The following is a 21,588-nucleotide window of genomic DNA, read 5'->3' on the forward strand; positions in this document are numbered from 1 at the left end:
AGAGCAATGCAGCTGCTGTCACTTCTGAGAACAAAGGTGTGAAAGAATAAGACACTAGGTTCACATCTCCTTCAAGAGAAGATCCCCAAAAACCTAAAACCTCCCATCTGTTTCCACATTCCAAAAGGTCCAGTACATCCAATAAAAGTCATAGTCTTGGTCACTAGGGTCCCTGATTCCTAATGACATTTGTGGCCATTTTCCCCCAGAAGCTCATGTAGAGGTTTCCAGCATTTTACAGGCTAACCAGCTGGGAACTGGCTTCATTTCATATTCATCTGGATCTCTCAGGCTGTTCTGCATTGGCAATGTGTGATGTCTTCAGCAATAAAGTCTTACCATTTACTTCACATGGGTAATCAAGGGCTCAACAGAAGCCTGTCCTCTTTTGTGAATCTCCTGGGTCTATGTAATTAGCCTTTCCCTGTGGATTGTAGCCACTTGCTTATCTGTGGTTTGTAAACTCTAACAGCTTGAGTTGCAAGTATACCTGACAGACACCTTGAGGGACAGAAAAGAGGGATGGAAGTGTTTGGGGGATAGGGGATGGGAGGGCAGGGGATATACACAAAGCCATATCCAAATAAGTTGGTACCATATAAACCTTGCTCCTGGATAATGAACTTAAAGGTATAATCTTGGTTAGGAGCATGAAGGGATCATCTGGTAAGAAGGGCCCTGGGTAGGGTGGGATGAAGCCTAGCACTAAAATATTTGACTCTAGTTAGCAATTCCTATGACCAAAGTATATTCTTTTTGTAATTTTGTTTTTGTTTTTGTTTTTGGAGGCAAGCCCGACAGACTACCACTTTAGAGAGAGAAGAGAGAATTGGCACACCAGGGCATCCAGCTGTTGCAATTGAATTCCAGATACATACATCCCTTGTGCACATGTGTGAGCTTGCACAACTTGTGTCACTGCATCTGCCTCACATGGGACATGGAGACTTGAACCAACGTATATTCTCAATTAAAAAAAAAATGGAGTTTCATCATTTTTGCCAATATGAATGTTAAGTGGAATTGGCCAGGAATCAAAAGGCAAATGATACTTTGACCTTATTGGCAGAACATAAAGACGTACAGCTCATGGAGTTTATGAGGTAGAATTGAAGTTTTCTGAAGGTCTGGGGCAATGGTTGTTGTGAGATGTTGGTAAAAAAGCAACAAATCTCAGTGAGCCGGAATGGTGAATTCTGGAGATCTACTGTAAAACACAGTGGCTCCTAGACAAAATGAACAAGATTTTAAAATAGCTAAGGGTGGAATCTAAGTGCTATGATTACAAAGTGAATGAATATGCTAATCACTTTAAAGCAATAATTTCACAAGGTACATCTGTGTTGAGCTCTCAGATTCTCTGATTTTCTGTTTGATATGTTTTCAGTTTCTTCTGTGTCAACCACTATCTCTCTAGAGGGGGGTTTTCAACCTGGAAATTAGAGCAGCACTCATACTGAATCTGCCACTTTGTGTGTAATGTTTCCTGGGTCTGGAAGATGTGATATGAAATGATGACTCTCATGCTAAGGGCTGACTTTCTTTGCTTCCTGGGCTGATGGGCCTCATCTCTCCTGGTGTTTGCTGCCATCTGTAACATGCAAATTCTGTAGCCAAGAGTCTGACCAGCATTGATTAAATGGGATATGCATAGATAGAATACAGTTGAGCATAAGCACTCCTTTTAAGCAAAGAGCAGTGGACATTCTCCTTTATGGCCTTGTAGGCCATAGGCTTCTAACTTGGCTGTCAGTATCAAGTATGAATTTTTCTCCCACTGAATGGGGCTCATGTCCAATCAGAAAGCAGTTAATTATACCCATAACCTGTATTCCATGAATGCACCAGTGTTCATATCTTGCCTGGTTAGTTGATTATGTAGCTTGCATGATCCAATACTTGTTCGTGCTGGTATTAACCATTATCTCTCAGCAGCTGATGGAGCTGGCTTCCAAGTCAGTTCCAGGATGATTTCTCAGTGCCCTGTGTGCATTTCATATGAAAAGGTGTTAAGATCCACCTTTAAAAATGCTATCTTTGGCTAAATTTGGAATGATGCACTTACTGTTATTTTTAACATTTAGTATTTAAATAATTTGGAAAGCTTTGTTCTTTACACTCAAGTTAACTTTTAGAGACTTTTAATAAAACCACTGGTTCTCTTCTATGGAATATGATGAGGTTGGGTTAATAGTACACAATTAATTTTGTACATGTATCTGGTCATGAGATGATAATGCACTTTCTCCCACGTGTTTTATTGTAATCTTAATATGTACTTATGGTTTGAACATAAAGAATTCTTCTTTAGTTTAATTTTATTTATTTATTTGAGAGATACAGAAAGAAGCCATTCAAATGAACTGCAGACTCACATACCATCTTGTACATCTGGCTTAGTTGGGTCAAACTTAGCTGGGGAATTGAACTTGGGTCCTTGGGCTTGGCAGGCAAGCACCTTAACCAGTTAGCCATCATTCCATCCTGAAAGTATTCTTAAAGATGACTAACATGCTGGATACTTAGTCCCAACTCTTAGAAATACTGAGAGATGATTAGAATATGCAGGCTCTAACTTCATCAATGAAAATATTGTTGGTTAGTTTATTTGCATGGGCTATTGGGAGGCAGAGTCTTTGGGGAAGTATTTGTCCACTGAAGGCATCCCTTTGAAGTATATATCCTGTCCCTTTAACCTTTCTGTCATTCTCTGCTTCAAGAATACAACAAGGAGAGCAGCTTTGCCCCAGCACTCCCTTTGTTGCTATGAAATTTATTCTCACCACTAGTCTCTACTACTGAAGCCATGGAATCACAGATTAGAACTTCTGAAAGTGTTAGCTCACTTTAGCCAGAAATAGTTTATTACTTTAAAAACATACTTTATATGTCTACATTAAGTGTTGGTACTATCTTCTCCCTCCACCCTGCCACCATTCTGCAGGAGCCCCTCCTCAGTGGAGTTGCTGATTTTCCTCATGGGATTGTGGGTTATGCACTGGGATAGAAGCAGTCAGTTATTGGTGGGAGGCAATCTGTGGGTCTTATAATCTTTCAACACCCTCTTCTGCAAAATTCCTTGCATGGTCGTGAGTGTGTTTTATAGCCAGAAATCTTTTGTGTGGAATTTTGCACATATTTTTTCATACCAGTGAAAACTTGCTAACATATAATGAACTATAGTTCAACATACACTGTTCAACTCTATGCTTATTATCTCAATATCTTGTATACTTAACTTTCGTCCTTTACTTGCACTAATCTCTGACTGTAATGTGCTCATTAATATATTGGGAGAAACCTGGTTAATTTTAAAGAAGCATATTTATTATTGCCATTTCTTTTCTTTTATTCATTTCCTAATTCTTTGGAGGGAGCCTTATGTAGCTCAAGTTGTATGAGCTCATGACCTTTCTACTTTGGCCTTCCACATAATGAACTATCAAACAAAACTTTTCCTATTTATTAGCATCGTTTATAAACGTGTATTTGAAAATTCTATTTTTCATTGAGTGATATAAACATATATATACATGGAGAGTTTGATAATTAATAAAAACCACTGTCTACATGAAGAAATAATGGATGCTGACTACATACTTAGTGGCCCAGTGTATGATCACTTAACTTATGAATTCCTTTGACAGACATTGATAGAATATTAATTATTCATGTACTTGCCACTTTAAGCATATCATAAGACTTGTTGGGAGTGGATTCTGATGGCTTTCCTTCTTCTTCTAAAACAAAATTGCAAAAATGGTCAAGAGGTGCAAGGGTGTTTATTAAAATCTGAGTCAAATCAAAGACATATCAGAGATATTTATAATAATTAGAATTTTTCCTGAGTGGAGAAGCAGGAATTCTAAGGATTGACTTATATATGGCATCATTATTGCTAAATATCATGGCAAGTTCATTCCCATTTCCCTGAAATTAAGAAATTACTTAAGGTGACTAGAAAGAAATTATACTGGTGATTATTTGAAAAAAGGGAAATTATAAGTAAAACATTGCAAGGGATTTGGGCATATTTCCTTCTATATATCAAATAAAAATGCACCTTACTCAGAATAAAAGGGGGTTCAGTGGTTGAAGGCACTTACCTGCAAAGCCTGATGGACCAGGTTCTGTTCCTCAGTACCTATTTAAAGGAGATGAATAAAGATGTCACATAAATCTGGAGGTCATTTGTAGTGGCAAAAATCACTGGAATGCTATTCTCTCCCCTCCCACTCCCCCACTTGCAAATAAAAAAAAATGTATATATTAAAAGCTAAACAAAAAGCTTTAAAAGTATTTTGACAAAATAAAAGTAAAGACTAAAACTCAGGTAAGAAGAATATCTACAGTAGAAATTTTTATTTACATTTGATTTATAGAAGTTTAAACTTTTATTTGATAATGCAGGAAGTTGTTTAGAGCCACTTAAACATTTAGATCCTGAGGGCATCATTTGAACAAACTAATACTTTAGTGCACTAAATGGTGGGAAATGCCTCAAAATTGTAAACTACTTTTGATAAGTACCTAAGGAGCCTCTGGGGATATTGTAACTGTCTGGAGGACCTGGGTTATTAATGTGTTGATTTAAAATACCTCCATTATACTAGGCATGCAAACATCAACCTGTAGAAATTTTATTTAAAGGCATTTGCACATCTTTATTATCTCTTTATTAAATAGAACAAAAGGTTGTATTACTTCATTTTCTACTAAAGATATGGATAAAGTTGCATCTGGGCAGTGACACAAACTTACTGTTGGGAGCTATGACCCATACCTCGGCCATGATGACAGAAACCTCCATATAGCAAGTTAAGTTTCTACTTCCTCACCTAATATTCAACTACCAGAAACAATGGGATCATACGCCTGGCTGAACACTCCCCCATCCTGCTGGTAGCTGATGAAGAAACAAAGGCATTGCCATTTAACCAATAACTCTGTGATCTTTGCCCTGACCTTGTCCCCTTCCCCCTACAACTCCTTGCCCTGACCACATCCCCTTCCCCCTACAACCCTATATAAACCTACATGGAAAAAATAAAATCTCAAGGCCTTGACAAACACCTAGGATGGTCTCCTTCTTGTGTTTGTTTGTCTTTTCCCACTCAGGTTAGCTTCTCCTTGAGTCTTTGTTCAACTCCCCACTGGCTGGGGCAAGTGGCACCCAAACATGAGGCCAAAGGTACGAAGTATGACCTGGGCATCGCTCGAGTGGATGGCCATCCTCGCCATTGGATTGCCACCCCACCAGGGTCAGTGAAGATCCGCATAGTTCACTACAGGAAATACACCTGTAATACGGATCTGCTCTGTGGTCACCACAGAAAAACCCACCTGTGATACAGATCCACTAAGGTAAGACAAGTGACGCAGACTTCTAGGCAAACCAGTTAAAGACTATGTAGTCAGATTTGCAAGACACAAGAACTGCGGGGTTTCTTTTTGCACTTCTTTTCCTCCTTTTACTTTCGGTTGGCGCCATCACGTGGAATTGCAAAATAGCGACAGGGCAACTGAAGCCTCTTGGCCAGGGCTACCCTATGGCATTGGCTGAAGTCCCCTAACTCCCTGTGTGAATCCTGACAGCCCATTTGGGAGTTGGCAAAGACCTCGTATCTAGCCTCTCTTCCTACCAACCAATCTGGTTACACAACAGCCAGTAAATGCTCTTAGAGTGGCTGCCAGTTCTTAAAATTGCAGGCTCACGTCAAGCTCACTGGCAAATCCTCTGTGCTGGTTCTCCAAGCGGGAACGTTAAACTCTGGTCTTGCCATATCTCCTCTTTCCTTTTCTATCATGGGACAGACCCTAAGTAAGCATAAATTGTTGAAGGGCTTAAAACTTCCCTCAAGGCACAAGGAACACCGGTTAAGAAAAAAGATTTAACAAAGAGTAAAAAGGAGCTAATTGTCATAGTAAAAGTTATTTTAAAAACACAAGAAATTGAGATTGCTTCAAGTTCTTTAAGCAAATTTTTTATTTTATCAGGAGGATTTGTTCTTTTTATGTGTGTGTATGCGTTTATGTGTGCTCATTGTGCTTACTAGTCGTGTCGTGTTTGTTACTGTTTGTGACTAAAGAGATGAGACGGATGCAGGTGACACCCCTTTCTTAACTAGAGAACTTTTTCAAGGAAATCAAAGACCTAAGCATAAAAATTAAAAAGGAAAAGTTAAATGTCTTTTTCAGGGGTGAATTTGCCAGATATTTGTTCTAGATCAAGTTCACCTTACATAGAGTATTATTAAAAACAACGAAACTTCCTCTAAAGAGGTAACTTATAATTTGTCAGATATTTTTTTAAAAAGATTGTAATGTCCTGTTACTTAAAAGGAGGAGGAAACTTATATGACTTCAAAGCCAGCCTGCCTCAAGATAACTACACAATTTGCCTTAGTTACTTCTAGTAAAATTATTTCCAAGTGTGTTATTGGTATTAATGACATACAATTGTGTTAAGACTACTTTATTTTAGTAATAGGATTAATCAATTTGGTGTAATTTTTAATAGCCTTATAAGAAAGATAATTAATTGCTTCTTGGCTTTTTGGCTAAGATCAAGTGTAGTATCTGTTGTTATCAGTTTAATATATGATACATCCCCTATCTGAGGACAATATAGTAAATGGAGTTTTGGAGCTCAGAGTTGGAATTGGAACTTGCTCCGTCCTTCCACACACCAACCTGGTATTGCAGTACCTCTAGGAATGGTGCACCCCCTCAGGGGAATAAAAAAAAAAAGAGAGAGAGAGGAAAGATAATTAATGATGGGGTGAGATGAATTGATTGAAAGAACTGGGAAGGAATTTTTCAGTGATTACTTGTTGAAAATGCCTTCTGAGTGGTACTTAGATCAGAATGTTAAAGTATATAAATAAAGGTGTGTGGATGTAAAAAAAGAAGAAGAAGAAGAAGAAAGAAAAAAAAAGAGAAAAAGAAAGAAAAAAAAATTCAGGCTAAACCTAAACACCATGCCTAAAGTTAAAGGTTTTTAAACTGTTTACAAACTTTAAGAAACAAGTTTAAGCCAAAATCATTGGTTGTCGAGTAATGTTTTTTTCTTACAAAAAATTTATCAAGTGTTATATTAATACTTACCTAGCTGTTTTGGCTCAGAAAAGACAAGATTCTATTCTATTGTATGTAAAGTAACTGTATCAATTTTGGCACCATGATAACATTTCGTTATATTTGGTTAACTTACATTCAAAAATTCTAGCTATACAGAACAGTCATCTTGATTTTGATTCTACTAAGGCTGCTAATGATTTATCTACTACAAGTAAGTCTGTGTGGTCTGGTTGGGACTCTCTAAGTTCCTGGATAGGCAGCTTTACAGCTGTGGGAGTTTGCCTTCTGCTTCTCTTATGCCTATTGCCACTTTTCTTCAAGTGTCTAATAAAGTCTATTGTAAATGTTCGCACAGAGGTCCGAGCTATACACTATAGGACATGTCCTTGGCTCTCTCAGACTTTATCTTAGTTCTCCCTGAATGTTTTCCAGCTGGTGGCCAGAGATGGATACAAAGGGAGAAGGAGAATCTAAAACAAAGAAACCAGTTGGGTCAAAAAGCACTGAGGATAAGGTAATCTCCATTGTGATGGGCTAAGCAAACAATGGTACTTTACAACGTTTAAAATGGTACGTTTATCTAAACAGGTGGTTGGAGGCCAGAGGACCCCGCAGTGGAGTGTTTCTGGAATGCCCTTAAAATGGAGATTGCTCCAGGACCTTAGAAAAATTAATAAGGTCATGGTGCCTATGGGAGCCCTACAACCAGGCCTCCCCACTCCAGTAGCAATTCCTGCAGGATATTGTAAAAATCATTATTGACCTTTTTTACAATCCCCTTACACCCCGGGACATTCAACATTTTGCATTTAGTTTACCTGTGATAAATTTTAGAAGCCCTGAAGGTAGTGGAGGCTACAATTCTGAGCCAAAGGGTCACTTTTTTTTCTTATAAAATGCCTCTTCTGGTCATTTGTGCCACCAACGGTGTTCTCGCAGGAGGGGCTCCTCTTCTGGGTCCTTTTAACCTCCAAAAGTTAAAAACAGGGGATTTATATCCCATAAAAGGCTCTCCAAGAAATATCCTTCATCATGCCTTGTTTGTGCCTCACTCTCTGGCCACATAGGCCCTGCCTCTCCTCCCCAAAAGGTACCAAGGGCCAAAGATTGTGGGAAAAAAGACATCCTCACGGGAAGAGTCGGGTACCCACTCCCCCAGTTGGTTAATACCCACAGCTGCAAAGCAGGCCTCCCCTTCTTTTTGTATAAAAGAAGGGAGGAGATGTTGGGAGCTATGAAGCAAACCTTGGCCATGTTAACAGAAACAGCCATATAGCAAGTTAAGTTTCTACTTCCTCACCTAATATTCAACTACCAGAAACAATGGGATCGCACGCCTGGCTGAGCACTCCCCCATCCTGCTGGTAGCTGATGAAGAAACAAAGGCATTGCCATTTAACCAATAACTATGTGATCTTTGCCCTGACCACGACCCCTCCCCACTACAACCATATATAAACCTATGTGGAAAAAATAAAATCTCGAGGCCTTGACAAACACCTAGCATGGTCTCCTTCTTGTGTCTGTATGCCTTTTCCCACTCAGGTTAGCTTCTTCTCAAGTCTTTGTTCAACTCCCCGCTGGCCGGGGCACTTAGATTTACTATAATATAATGCCATTTTTACAAGTTACTACAGATTTGAAAATAATTGTGTCTTCTACTTCCCTAGCTTTCCTCTTCTTTTCTACAAGATAACTCTGAGACTCTTATGGGACAGAAGTTCAATAAGATATTTCTTTAGGGGCTTTTCTATATATGCTATCATTCTTTCAGAAAGTATCTGCCTGCTAAACTTTTCAAAGAGTATAATCTTCAAAGAAATTTGGCAATGTTTATTTTTCATGGTTAATATAATTTTAGTAGAATATGAGTGTTCAAAATTATTTTGGAGTTTCTCATACACATACAAGTGAATTATAATTATTTATATATATATTTTTAAATGTAAGTTAAGACAGGTATGGTGCCACACACCTTAATCCCAACACTCAAGAAGTAAAGGTATAAGGATGGCTGTGAGTTCCAGGCCAGCTTGAGACAACAGAGTGAGTGCAGGTCAGACTGGGCTATAGTGAGACCCTACCTTGAAACAAAACAAAACAAAACAAAACAAAACAAAACAAAACAAAACAAAACAAAACAAAACAAAAAAAAAGCCTCAGTTAGTTATCTTGGCTCTTAGCTTGTCTGCTTGTCTGGGATGGTAACCTGAACTGCATGACTGGTTCTGTCTCCTTTGGTTCTTAATTTGTAGCCATCATGCTTGAGTGCATCTTCATCCTCCTTGGCCTTACTAATGTCCAGATTGGCAATGCCTGCAGGGACCACTACTGCTGAGAACATAGCGTACAGCCTGATGGCCAGACGCCAGGTGACAAGACCATTGGTGGAGGAGATGATTCCTTCCACACCTTCTTTATTGAGACAGGCACTAGCAGGCATGTACCCAGGGTAGTGTTTATAGACCTGGAACCTACTGTTATTGATAAAGTTTGCACTGGTATCTATCCCCAACTCTTCCACTCTGAACAGCTTATCACAGGCGATAAAGATGATTACTATGCCTGTGAATACTACACAACTGGCAAAGAGATTATTGACCTGGTCTTGCACAAAATGCCCAACCTGTCTGACCACTACACAAGCCTTCATGGCTTCTTGGTTTTCCATAGCTTAGGTAGGGGACTGTCTCTGGTTTCACCTCCCTGCTGATGGTATGGATCTCTGTTGATTACCTCAAGAAGTCCATTTATTCAGTCCCCTAGGTTTCCAATGCTGTGGTAAAGCCCTACAATTCCATTCTCAGCACTCACACCTCCCTGCAGTGCTCTGATTGTGCCTTAACAGCAGACAATGACGCTATCTAAGACATTTGTCATAGAAACCTCAATATTCGGCACCCAATATACACTAACCTGTATTGCATTATTAGTAGACAGTGTCTTCCATAACTTTTCCCCTTAAATTTGATGAAGCCCTGAATGTTGATATTCCATAATTCCAGCTTTCTGTAGCAGAGACCACCAATGCCTGCATTGAGGCAGGCAACCAGAGAGTGAAATGTGACCCTCACGATGGTAAATACGTGGCTTGCTGCCAGCTGTACTGTGGCAATGTGATCCCCTAAGATTTCAGTGCTGCCAATGCCACCATCAAGACCAAGCCTAGCATCCAGTTTTTGGACTGGTGCCTCACTGGCTTCAAGGATTAACTACCAGCCTTCCACTGTGGTACCTGGTGAAGATCTGACTGAGGGACAGCAGGCGATGTGCATGTTGAGCAACACCACAGTCATTGCTGAGGCCTGGGTTCACCTAGACCACAAGCTTAACTTTACTTATGCCAAGCACACCTTTGTGCACTTGTTTGTGGGCAAGGGTGTGGGTGAGGGAGTGTTATCTGAGTCCTGTGAGGGCATGAATGTCCTAGGAAAGTGTTATGAGGAGGTTGGTGTGAATTCTGATGAAGGAGAGGGTGAGGAATAAGGAGTACCAATTGTCCATTCCTCAGCTTAAGGATATCACATTCCCAGAACCTCAAATTAAACATTATGTGATGGGCATCAAGGTTTCTGATGGCCTTTTCTCTGATCATGTCTTACCATGTGAACCTGTAAGGTTTTTCTGTGATGTCACCAAAGTAAAAGTTTAAAGAAGAAAAGACTATCTTTTACTCTATGGTTGCTAATAATTTGTCCTATTCTTTTCCTCTTTAGCTTAAAACTAAGCTGTGATTTTTCAGTAGTCTCATTTTGATATCTGTTCTGAAATAATCATTAACACCATAAATACATAAAATATTACTTTTGGCACTCTCAAAATTTAGGTGTGAGTATAAAATATCACATAGTGGATTTTATGCCAAAATAACAAAATCTGTTGAAAGAATTCAAACAAAAAAGTATTCATGTATTTGAGAGAAGGTTTGTTGGTTAAAGGTACTTGCTTGCAAGCCTGCCAACCTCAGTTTGATTACCCAGAACCCATGGAAAACCAGATATACAAAGTGACATACATCTGTGGTTCATATTTACTGGCAAGAGGCTCAAGTACTGCCGGGCTCCCCCAGCAGGTAGTGCTGGGGGAGGACCAGGCCCGCTGGTTCTTCCCAGGGGCTTGAAGAGGAGGGTGGGTGTTGACGGCCAGGAACAAAACCACCTAGCCAGAAGTCTCGTCAAAGCAGGAACTCACTTTATTGTTACCGGCAGGTGTTTATATAATGTTGAGAATGAAGGCGGGGATTTTAGGATTGGATGAGATGTAAGGCCCAATAGCATACCATGACCTCTGAGATGATTGGTTCTAAGTCTAACTTCCTGTGTGGAACTAGCAGGCCAGAGGCCATTTGGCGCCCTGCTGAGTTCTAAGCATGCATGGGCGCGAACTCTAACTTGCTGTGCAGAAGTAGCAAGCCAGAGGCCATTTGGCCCCCTGCTGAGTCATAGCTGGCCAGAGGCAGTTTGCCAAACTTTAGCTAGGCTCAGGAAGTTCCACTAGGCCTCACGTTTGAGCCTCTCAAGGCCCAACATCTCCTCCTTTTGTTTTTGTAAGAACATTAGTCACCATGGCCCTTGTCTTAGGTTGTCCCCCTCTGGGGATCTTACCTGTTACTGGGTACCATGTGTTTAGCTCACTGAGGACCCACTCCATGGCCTGTCTTAGGTTGTCTTAGTCAGTCTGAGATCTGAGATCTTACCCATCATTGGTCACATGGAAGGCAGAAGTGGTGGCAGTGGGTCATATGAGGAACTTAATTCCTGAGTTGCCAGCCTGTGGTAAAGTATCTCAACCTGATAGATTTTTATTGCCTCTAGCTGCTGGTGAATGAATTGTGTAATTTCTTTAATTACACAAGGCTCAACAATGAGGAGAAGGAGAAGGAGGGGCCCAAGTAGGGGGAGAAGGTAGGGTAAGAAGCCATGTAAGCCCATCCACAGTGGGTTGTCTTGAAGGTCCTGCTGTCTCCTCTCCATGTCCTCTTGAAGCCTTTTGATCTTGTCCTGAACGATTCCCAATCTATTGGCATAGAAACAGTATTTTTCCTGTAAAAACAAGCATATGTCTTGCTTTTCGGCTGTTAATAGGTATAGCCCCCTCCTGTTTTGTAGGACTACCATAGCCAGGGAATCTAGCTGTTGTTGGAGATCAAGGATAGAGTTGGACATGGCTTTTATGTCACTGATCAACTGGAGAGAGAGCTTTCTGTGGAGATGGACTGCCATACCCATCCCTGCTGTCCTGGTGGCCATGCCTGTGGTTATTCCCAACCCAACGAGTAGGGTCATATGGGCAACTGTAGTAGTATTATTCGTGATTACTCCAAGCAGCCAGGGAGGCCCAGATCAGAGGCAAAGCCAACAAGGGAGGGAATTGTTCAGTTTAGCAGGGTGAAGACCATTTTAGGAACAGTCCTCAGGGGTGGGACACTCCCTGGAGGGGTGATTATCAGTGTCCCCTTGTTGGAGTAAATATTTTAGGTCCCTTGCTGGTATCCAAATGGATCTTTTCTAATATTCTTTTTTATCTAACAAATCATTATAAGAGGCCTTATGGTCAGTAGTGATGAAAGCCTCAGCATCTGCAAGGATGTCTTGCCCCTATAAGTTAGCAGTGAGCCCAGTCATCACGAGAGGGTGGACTTCTCCCCTGCCCTCACCTGGGTCAGTCCAAGGGAGCCACATGGCAGTCTCCCAGGAGGTGGACTGCCTGCCTACTCCCAGTAGGGGAGGGCTGGTCACAAGCTGTCAGAAGGGGGGCACTTCCTCCTTTCTCCGGACCATTCGGTCTGCTGCAGGGTCAATGAGAAGTTTGAATCTTTTATTGCCAATATTTAAAATAATTTTGGGTCTAAGGCCGGGGATCAGAGGGATGGTCCAATGGGCTTTGATGGTTTCTTTTCCCTTATTTAAAGGGCTGTGGGGAGCTCCAGGAGGAGTTTAAAAGCTTTCCCTGTATGTTAAACTTTGACCAATACTCCGTAGCCCAGTGAAATCTCTTTTTGTATTTAGGACAGCAGGTGTGATGGGCGTTGGTCATCCCCCCAAGTGTGGGGGAGGCTTTGTCTTGTTGGGGCACTCCTTTTTAAAGTTGCCCTTGTCCCTGCACCCAAAACATGTTGACTTTTTTAGGGCTTAACTGTAATGTGTAGATCATAGTGGCCAAATCTGTCTGTTTATTTTCCTGAAGGGTGGCAGCCATGACCCTATCCTGATGGGAGATAGTGCCAACGTCCTTGGTGGCTATAATCCATCTACTCATGGAGTTGTCCTTGAGACCCACACAGGGGGGACAGTGATCGACCATCATCCCTTCCCAGACCAACATTTTAGTAAACTGATTTTGTAATGCCCCTGGGGGAAATTTTCTTTTTTTTTTTTTTTGGAGACTATTTTTCACCTTATCTATAAATGTAGTTAAGTCCTTAGATGGTTTTTGAGTAATACCCATAAAGGGTGGGGGGTAGAAGGTCCCTCATCAAGCCTTTTTCATGTCACCAAGCCCAGTGTCCTGACATGGTCCCTATACAGATCTGATGAGATGTGCTGGACTTTGATAAGATATTGTCAAGCTAGTACACTACCATTTTACTGAGACAGAGAAGGCAACTTTACAGGTAAAATTCTACAGATTATGCTTGCTCAACTACATATTTCAAGCACAAATGTACAATTAATGTCCTGTCACAAAATTTATAATATAGCCCTTATCTTTGAATTATGGAACAAATTTTAAAACAAATATCACAGACAAAGGAGTGTAATATCAAGATGGCATTATCAGTAGGTTTATATTCAAAAGATATTAATCATGTTTCACCTAAACATATTTAATATATTCTAGTACTTCCATTTGTCTGAATAATAGAACAATATCACATTCTCACTGATTCATAACTCATGGGAAAATGAAAATTTGAATGATTACTGTGATATGTAGTACATTCAGTTTTATGCAAATACATAATGCAGTCTTGTGTTATAGCATATATTGTTAGCTGAATCAAAAATACTTCAATAGGAAACATAAGAATGAATGTTACATTAACAGCACATGCCAAGAGTGTTATGTGAGCCATTCCAAATTTAATACTTCCATCATGCTTTGAATTCAGACATTCTTCTCTCTGTTCTTGATATACTTTTATGGCAGTATTAGGTTTCAGATAATAGGCAATTAAAACAGGAAATCATTAATCACTCACCGATTAACTGTCTCAACTTATTTCTATTATTTTTCTAAGCAATGACCATACAGAGTATAAAAGTGAAAAGTCAAATATTTTATCTAAGTACTCATATATAAAACATGAAAATAAAAGCTAGTCTAGCAAAGACTATTAATTTCAATTATATTAAAATTCCACTATCACTGGTATTTTTGATGACAATTTTGTAGTATTATTCACAAAAGAAGTAAAGAGTTAGATACAATAAAAACAAATTGAATCTATCATTTTTCTCCAAACATATTTTCAAAGTGTTGAATGTATTAATATTCATTGGAGTATAAACATAATATATAATGTATTTATTTACATCTCAAATGCATTATGTAAATTACCACACAAAGCACAAGTCATGATACCACATGAATAATTATAAATGTATGTACGTGTGTGTGTACAAATAGATTGGTAAGTAGAAGAAAAAAGGACATAACTATGGCACTATCATAGTACTCATATGGCGTCTTTGAACAGAACTATGATTAACTTGAGGAACTTAGTGAAGTGTGGATAGAAGTGGATCCAAATCTCTGGAGCCACTGTCTTAAAGTCAACATTCTTAAAATTGTGTCACAGTGAAGTTGGTTTAGATTTAAAGAAATAAAGTGTATAATTATTTAACTATTATTAACTATGGATAATTTACATCCTTTATTGAACCAATGTATGATTCTAGCTTAAAATTTTGTTTTTCCTCATCTACTAAGTTCAATGCCACTATAATTGTTTTATGTGTTATACAAATTGGGAATAAAAGTATGAAAGAGAAGGATTTCTTACTTACAATCCTCAATCAGATCACTCTGCTATTTATATCTTTAGATATAAACTGTTCAGAACACTCAAATTGCCATCTTATTTCTAGATTTCTACTGGACTTAGAACAAAGCTCCACTTAATAAAAATGTTCCATTCATCACTCCCATATATGTATATGTGTTATTTATATATGTATATAATATATATATGTATGTATGTGTATATATATGTGTATGTGTTTATATATATATATATATGAACACATACACACACACACACGCACACATACATGCCAAAAATATTGGAAACCCTTGAGTCTTTTTCAGTACCCTACATTATAAACTACTTTATTAGGTAAATACTATCTTTCTATCTTCCAAATGTGTCAACCAGTCAACCATTAATCACTATTCCCAGTACTTATGTTTCTTTGCACCCTGAATCATCTTATATTTCATTTTTATTTTTTAATATTTTATTTTTGTTAATTTATTTGAGAGAGGTAGAGAGAGAGAGAAAGAGAAAGAGAGAGAGAGAGAGAATGGATGCACTAGTGCTTCCTGCCACTGCAAATGAACTCCAGACACATGCGCCACCTTGTACATCTGGCTTATGGGGGTCCTGGGGAATTAAGCCAAGTTCCTTTGGCTTTTCAGGCAAGAATATAACTGCTAAGCCACCTCTCCAGCCCTTACATTTCATTTTTAACTGACCATATATATTCATTTCTTCCCTCAATGTTTGATTATCAGTATTACAAAAAGACTATTCAGTGCCTTCAATGAGATATTTTTTAAGATCTTTAAATGTATTTCATTCTAATAATATAATGTACTTTTAAACAATGGGAGTTAACACTTGTTACAAATCAATTGTTTCAGCAGCCTCAGACATCTCTGCAGAGTTATTAGCCTTGAACGTATTCCTCTTATCTGCTTTTTATATTATTAAAAAGAAAGTTTATATGAACACATCGTATGCTGGTACCATCATTTCCCTCCTCCCTGCCCCAGCTCCACTGAGGGCCCTTGTTAGTGGGATTGCTGATATTCACTATGGAGGTGTGAATTGTGAGAGCAGCAGTCAGTCATTGTGGGGGGAGGGTAACAGCTCTGGATATTCCCGCCTCCTCAGTAGCTCTTATATTCTTTCAGCCCCTTCATCCACAACATTCCCTGAGACTTGGATGGTATGATTTAACTTTACATTTGTGTTGAGCTCTCAGCATCTTTGGTATTTCTTTTTGGTTGTGATTTTAGTATCCTCTGGTTCTCAAGCTTGCCATGGAAGCAGCACTCTTTCTCATCTTGACAATTCCTCTGTGGTTCCACCTGGGTCCTAACTGCTGTCCCAGAGTCAGGTATCTATTCTTGCTTTGTTGATAGATTTTAGTTATCCTTAGATCTCACTGCTTTCTAAAAATGAAAAACAGATTCTCCAATGGAGAGCAAGATCAGGACAGGTAAAAAGGGATAAGCACTGTTAATTTGGAGATATCTTATATGTGTGGCCTAACTTTCAGACAAGCACTTGTGGGAGCTTCTCTTCGAGTTCATAATCTTGGTCTCCATAGAATTCTGACTTGACTCCCAGCTCTAGCTATGTGTTTCTTTCCACTGAACAGATCTCACAGCCAATCAGAGAGCCATTGGTTACTCTCCTAGGCTGTGTGTCCTTATTACACAGGAGTTTGCATCTTGTCAGGATTGTTGCTTACATGTAATTATTTCCCCTGCTTGCTCACAATATTGTTGACCAATATCCCTCATCTGCTTATATAGCACTTTTTATCATTATATGGGCTAACCACTTCCTTCCAGATGCAGCCAGATATCTTGATGATCTGTGCTGCAAGCATGTGGTGCCTTCAGCCATATGGTCTTACCTTTTACCTCAGGTGGATAATCAAGTGCTATGACAGAAGTCTGCCTTGTTTTGGGGACCTTGTAGGTTTCTGGTCTCTCCAATCAAAAGATCATTGTGGGTTGTAACAAATTTCTGGTGTGAGGAGTTACAAGCCAGAGCCAAATGTTTTAGGGTTAGGAATTTTAATAATAATCGGAATTTTAATAATCTTTGACATAACCCTTTTCTAACATTTCATTTGAGAACTCACAAATATAATTGTTGGTATCAGTAAATCACACTTTAAAATATTTATCTTTATCCCTCTTGTTCTTCTGGTTTTCACATAGCATCTTCTTGTTTTCACTATACTTGTTCAATTAAGTCACTTTTATTTATAACACAATCATATATTCCCACATTCCAAAGTCTTACTATAAATCTAGTTTAAAAGTTTAGCATATCACTTAAATATGCTTTAAAAAACTTATTCAAAGATCAACATATACTTTTACTCTATAAGATAGAAGGCCCATAGAACTTCATAAGTACTATGATGAACATTTTCAGGTGTACAGAAGAAATGAAATTAGTAAAGTTTTGCATCATTTGGAGAAATTGAGCAAAAATTTAACATTTGAAAGATGGCATTTAATAGGAGGAAAATATTTTAATAGGCAAATTGATAAAGAGCACTTTGTGTTTTTAGTGTTATTTGATAATTTTATTCTATGAAATTATCCTAAAAATACTGGCTGGAGAGATGGCTAAGTAGTTAAAGTTGCATGTGATTTCCAAAATATAAAGCTAGATGCACAAAAAATGTACATTAATCTGAAGCTTATTTGCCATGAGAAGCAGGCCTGGCATGCCCACCCACACCCTTCTCTCTATCTCACTCTCTCTCTCTCTCTTACTCACTCTTGCTATCTCTCTCTCTCTCTCTTTCCCCTCTCTCTCAAATAAACAAATACTATTTTATAGTCTGCTTTGCATAATTTCTCATATTTTTTTCTAGCTAAAATTGTATGTATGAGCTGTACATTGATGTCAGAGGCACTGAAAATATATATAGTCTAAACAAATATGCTTTAAAATTACCTGCTGTTCATGTTTTAATTTATAGACTTACTGATCACAGAAGAATCACATAACATAGCTAGAGCTACAGAAAGCAAGTGTATAACTTATTGTGGTTTTCAAAAGCACTGATTGTGAACAGAGTCCCAGCAACAGAAGTAAATTAACTCACATTATTTTACTCTATTCTACAATAATAAATTAGCTCCTAATAAATTTACCTTGTTTATAGCATCATTACTGGTAGTAAAATGTTTGGAAGAAATAAAGTGTCCGGATGAAATCTGTCGTATCAGTATATAATTGACTTGAGTGGTAAAAGTTGTAAGAAGTTCTCATACAAAACAATAATCTGTCTTCTAAAATATCTTTAATAGAACTACCCCCAAATACTGAGCTTTGCAGACTTGTTTGTATTTGACTAACTAAGATAAAGCAAACATATACTCTTTTTAACCACATGCATTTAATTTTAAATTCTATTCCAGAATACTTTAAATGAAACCAGGTATAATTATTGTTGTGAGTTTAACAAAAGGCATCCCATTGGTGCTAAAGACCAAGCCATGCTTACCAACTGGCAGGTTCAGGATTTTTTTATGGGGTTCAATTAAGGAGCATGTTAACATACCACTTCAAATATACTGAGTGATTATGAATTTTGTTTAATAATATATGACTTCTATTAAGTGAAAAATAAGAATTACATTAAAATTTCTCATATTTTATACATTTATTTATATATACTTTATCTTGAATTCATTATACACAAACCATATTTTTTATAAAGATTGTAAAAGACCAGTGTATATAAAAATACTGTGGTCTCAAGTTAAAGTAATAAAAATTTAAGCAAATTAATCATAAACTTAGATATAAATGGTCAAACTTGGAACAGATCATTCCCAGCTAACTCACCCAATCACAGAAAGAAAGTCATCACATGTTCTCATTCATCTGTGGTTCCTAACCTAAACCTGCCAGTAATGCTGACTTACCTAATAAATATCTAGAGGACTGGACAATAGGGATGGTGGGGCAGGAGGGGAGGGTAAGGGTGGGAGGGGACAAAAAACTGGACCCAAATGGAAATGGTACCATAAAATTCTACATCCTGAAAGACATACTAAAAAGTCGAACCTTCATCAGGTGCTTAGAGAGAATACCTGATTCACAAGAACCTGGAGAGGGTATGATAAAGACTATCCTCAATCTTCTCTTGTTTCTCTCTCTCTCTCTCTCTTTTCTTTTCTCCCTTTATCTTTTATATTACCTATATTTTTCTTCCTTCTTCTCCCTTAGCACTGACCTATAACTCCCATTACCAGCATGTGGTTAACATCCACAATGAAGTGTTGTTCAGAGATACCTACAAGGTTTCTCAAAATAAGACAGAATTCTGTCACAGTACTTGACCCACCAAAGGTTAATGGTAAAATCCTACTGCCAAAGACACCATATGCTGTTGGGATGGAACATAGAGTGACCCTTCTAGAAACTAGAAGATAGTCAATCCTCAGACAATTAGCTTGTCTAGTGCCAGAAGGTGTTACATGAGCAACTAGGGGAAAATGACCAACATCGGTCTAAGCAACTAGTGGTCTAAGCTACTCAATAGCAATCAATCTGATGCAATACTCACATAAGTGCAATAGTGGCACACAGCCATGGTGGGTTGCCAACTGCTCTTGATTTGGCTAACAGATATTCTCAGTGGAATGGCTAACAGATCTTCTCAGTGGAATGGAACCCATACCTGGAATGGTGAAACAAGTCAGAACTATATCCAAAAATGAGCCTGATCTCCAATATCAAGCTCTCACTAATAGTGGGCTACAAGAGGCCCTACACATACTAAATTCTCTCTAAATAAGAATGGCTATCCATGTATCTTTCACTGACCTCACTCATAGTCAGATAATTTGCTTCTCTTTTTCAAATGGATGCAGAACCTGAGGGAAGTATTAGCCCTTCGTACCCCACCTGGGCACCAGCTGAAGCCATAGAGTTAGTGGGGTAATGAGCAAGAGATACTTCCTTGTCGAACCTGGTAGCAGCACAAGGGTGAAGGAGACAGACATGGAGAACAATCAACTCCTACCAAATCAGATATCCAGAGACACAGAGACTCCCAAGGTCTCCTGTCACTGATATAGACCTAAAATTAACCCAACTTGGATCAGGGAAATTCACAGAGGAGGGGCTGGAAAGATTGTTAAAGCCATAAATTGGCTCATTATGCACAGAGATATTTCCTCTCCCCCATAACTGAAGACCACCCCCACAATGCAACACCAACAATTTGCAAGGGGACAATGACAGAGAGAAGGCTAACAATGGTTCCATCATGGCTGTATACACACTTTATACATAACTGATAAAAAAATGTCTTTAAAAAAGAAAGCTAAGAAAAGATTAATAATCTAAATATCTTGTGATTTACCTTCTTTTCAATAACTTTTTTTATTCTCAAGAGCAAGGCTAGTTTTGCAATGAATTTACTGTACATTATTACAAAGACATTACAGAACTATAGGTTTCCAAGATAGTCTCTGACCACATATGGCTTCCCCCAGTATTCATTTCACCTTCCATTATTGTGGTGACTCAACAAAAAGTGCCCATAGTCTCAAGTTTTAAATATTTGGAACACAGATATTTGGCATTTGGGGGAATATCTTTTGGATATTTAAAATGTCTTACTGGAGGAAGTGGATAACTGAGATTGGGTCTTATGGTAGAAGGCCACGTTCTTGGTTCTGCATAAGCCTTATAAACCAAGATGTGAGATGTACTGGAATTCTCCTATCACCATGGAGCTACCCAACACCATGTCTTCCCCACTGTGATTCATGGCATTCTATCCTCTTCTACCACACACTATAACAAACTCTCCCTCCCTAAAGTTTATTCTTGTAAGATCTCAGCAAGGAGAGAAGTAATACAATTATCACACAAAGTATAAAAAATTTTAAAGTGTCATTCACTCATGGCATCACCTAAAATCCATAGCTAACATTTTTACACCATCATGCTCTTATAGAATATATGAATTTGAAAAAAAAATTACAATAGTATTTCATTGTTTTATGTTGTCATATGCTAAGAATCCCCCACATTCTCACTTTGCATTCCTCTCTTTCTCTAACTGAAATTTACAACAGCAGTAAAAGTTTCTGGCTGCTAGCAGCTTCTGGATTTGGGCTTCAGTATGTTTTGGGTATCCTCAGTGTTGGTCTCCAGCCCCACGTGCAGCTTGTCAGGGTCACTCTCCAATTCCTCTGTGTTTTCAGCTGGGCTCTAGCAGACGTAGGAGGGGTCATTCACTTCCTACCAGAGAGTCAGCTATCTGTTCTTGTCTTAATAGATTTTGGTTGTTCTCAGTTCTTACTTCCTTCTAAAAAAGGGGGAAAAAAAAGCAAATTATCCAACAGAGAATGAGGTTAATATAGAGGCTAAGCATTGTTCAGAAAAATTCTTATGCATGTAGCCTTTGCTTTCACCAAATACTAGTAGGAGCTTCTTATTGGAGTCCATAATGTTGTTCTACATGGGATTCTGACTTGGATCTCAGTTCTAGCTATGGGTTCCTTTCCACT

At 38.6% G+C, this 21,588-nt stretch overlaps 1 non-coding gene and 1 pseudogene across 1 annotated transcript; both read left to right on the forward strand.

Moving 5' to 3' along the window:
* The first annotated feature begins 6,540 nt into the window (after positions 1–6,540).
* On the forward strand, positions 6,541–6,730 carry LOC123461020. The gene has a single exon (XR_006637351.1). It is a non-coding gene; the product is annotated as a U2 spliceosomal RNA (small nuclear RNA).
* A 2,610-nt stretch (positions 6,731–9,340) lies between these two features.
* On the forward strand, positions 9,341–10,566 carry LOC101606552 (annotated as a pseudogene).
* The last annotated feature ends 11,022 nt before the right edge of the window (positions 10,567–21,588 follow it).

This window comes from Jaculus jaculus, chromosome 5 (genome assembly GCF_020740685.1).
Source record: "Jaculus jaculus isolate mJacJac1 chromosome 5, mJacJac1.mat.Y.cur, whole genome shotgun sequence".
Classification (NCBI taxonomy): domain Eukaryota; kingdom Metazoa; phylum Chordata; class Mammalia; order Rodentia; family Dipodidae; genus Jaculus; species Jaculus jaculus.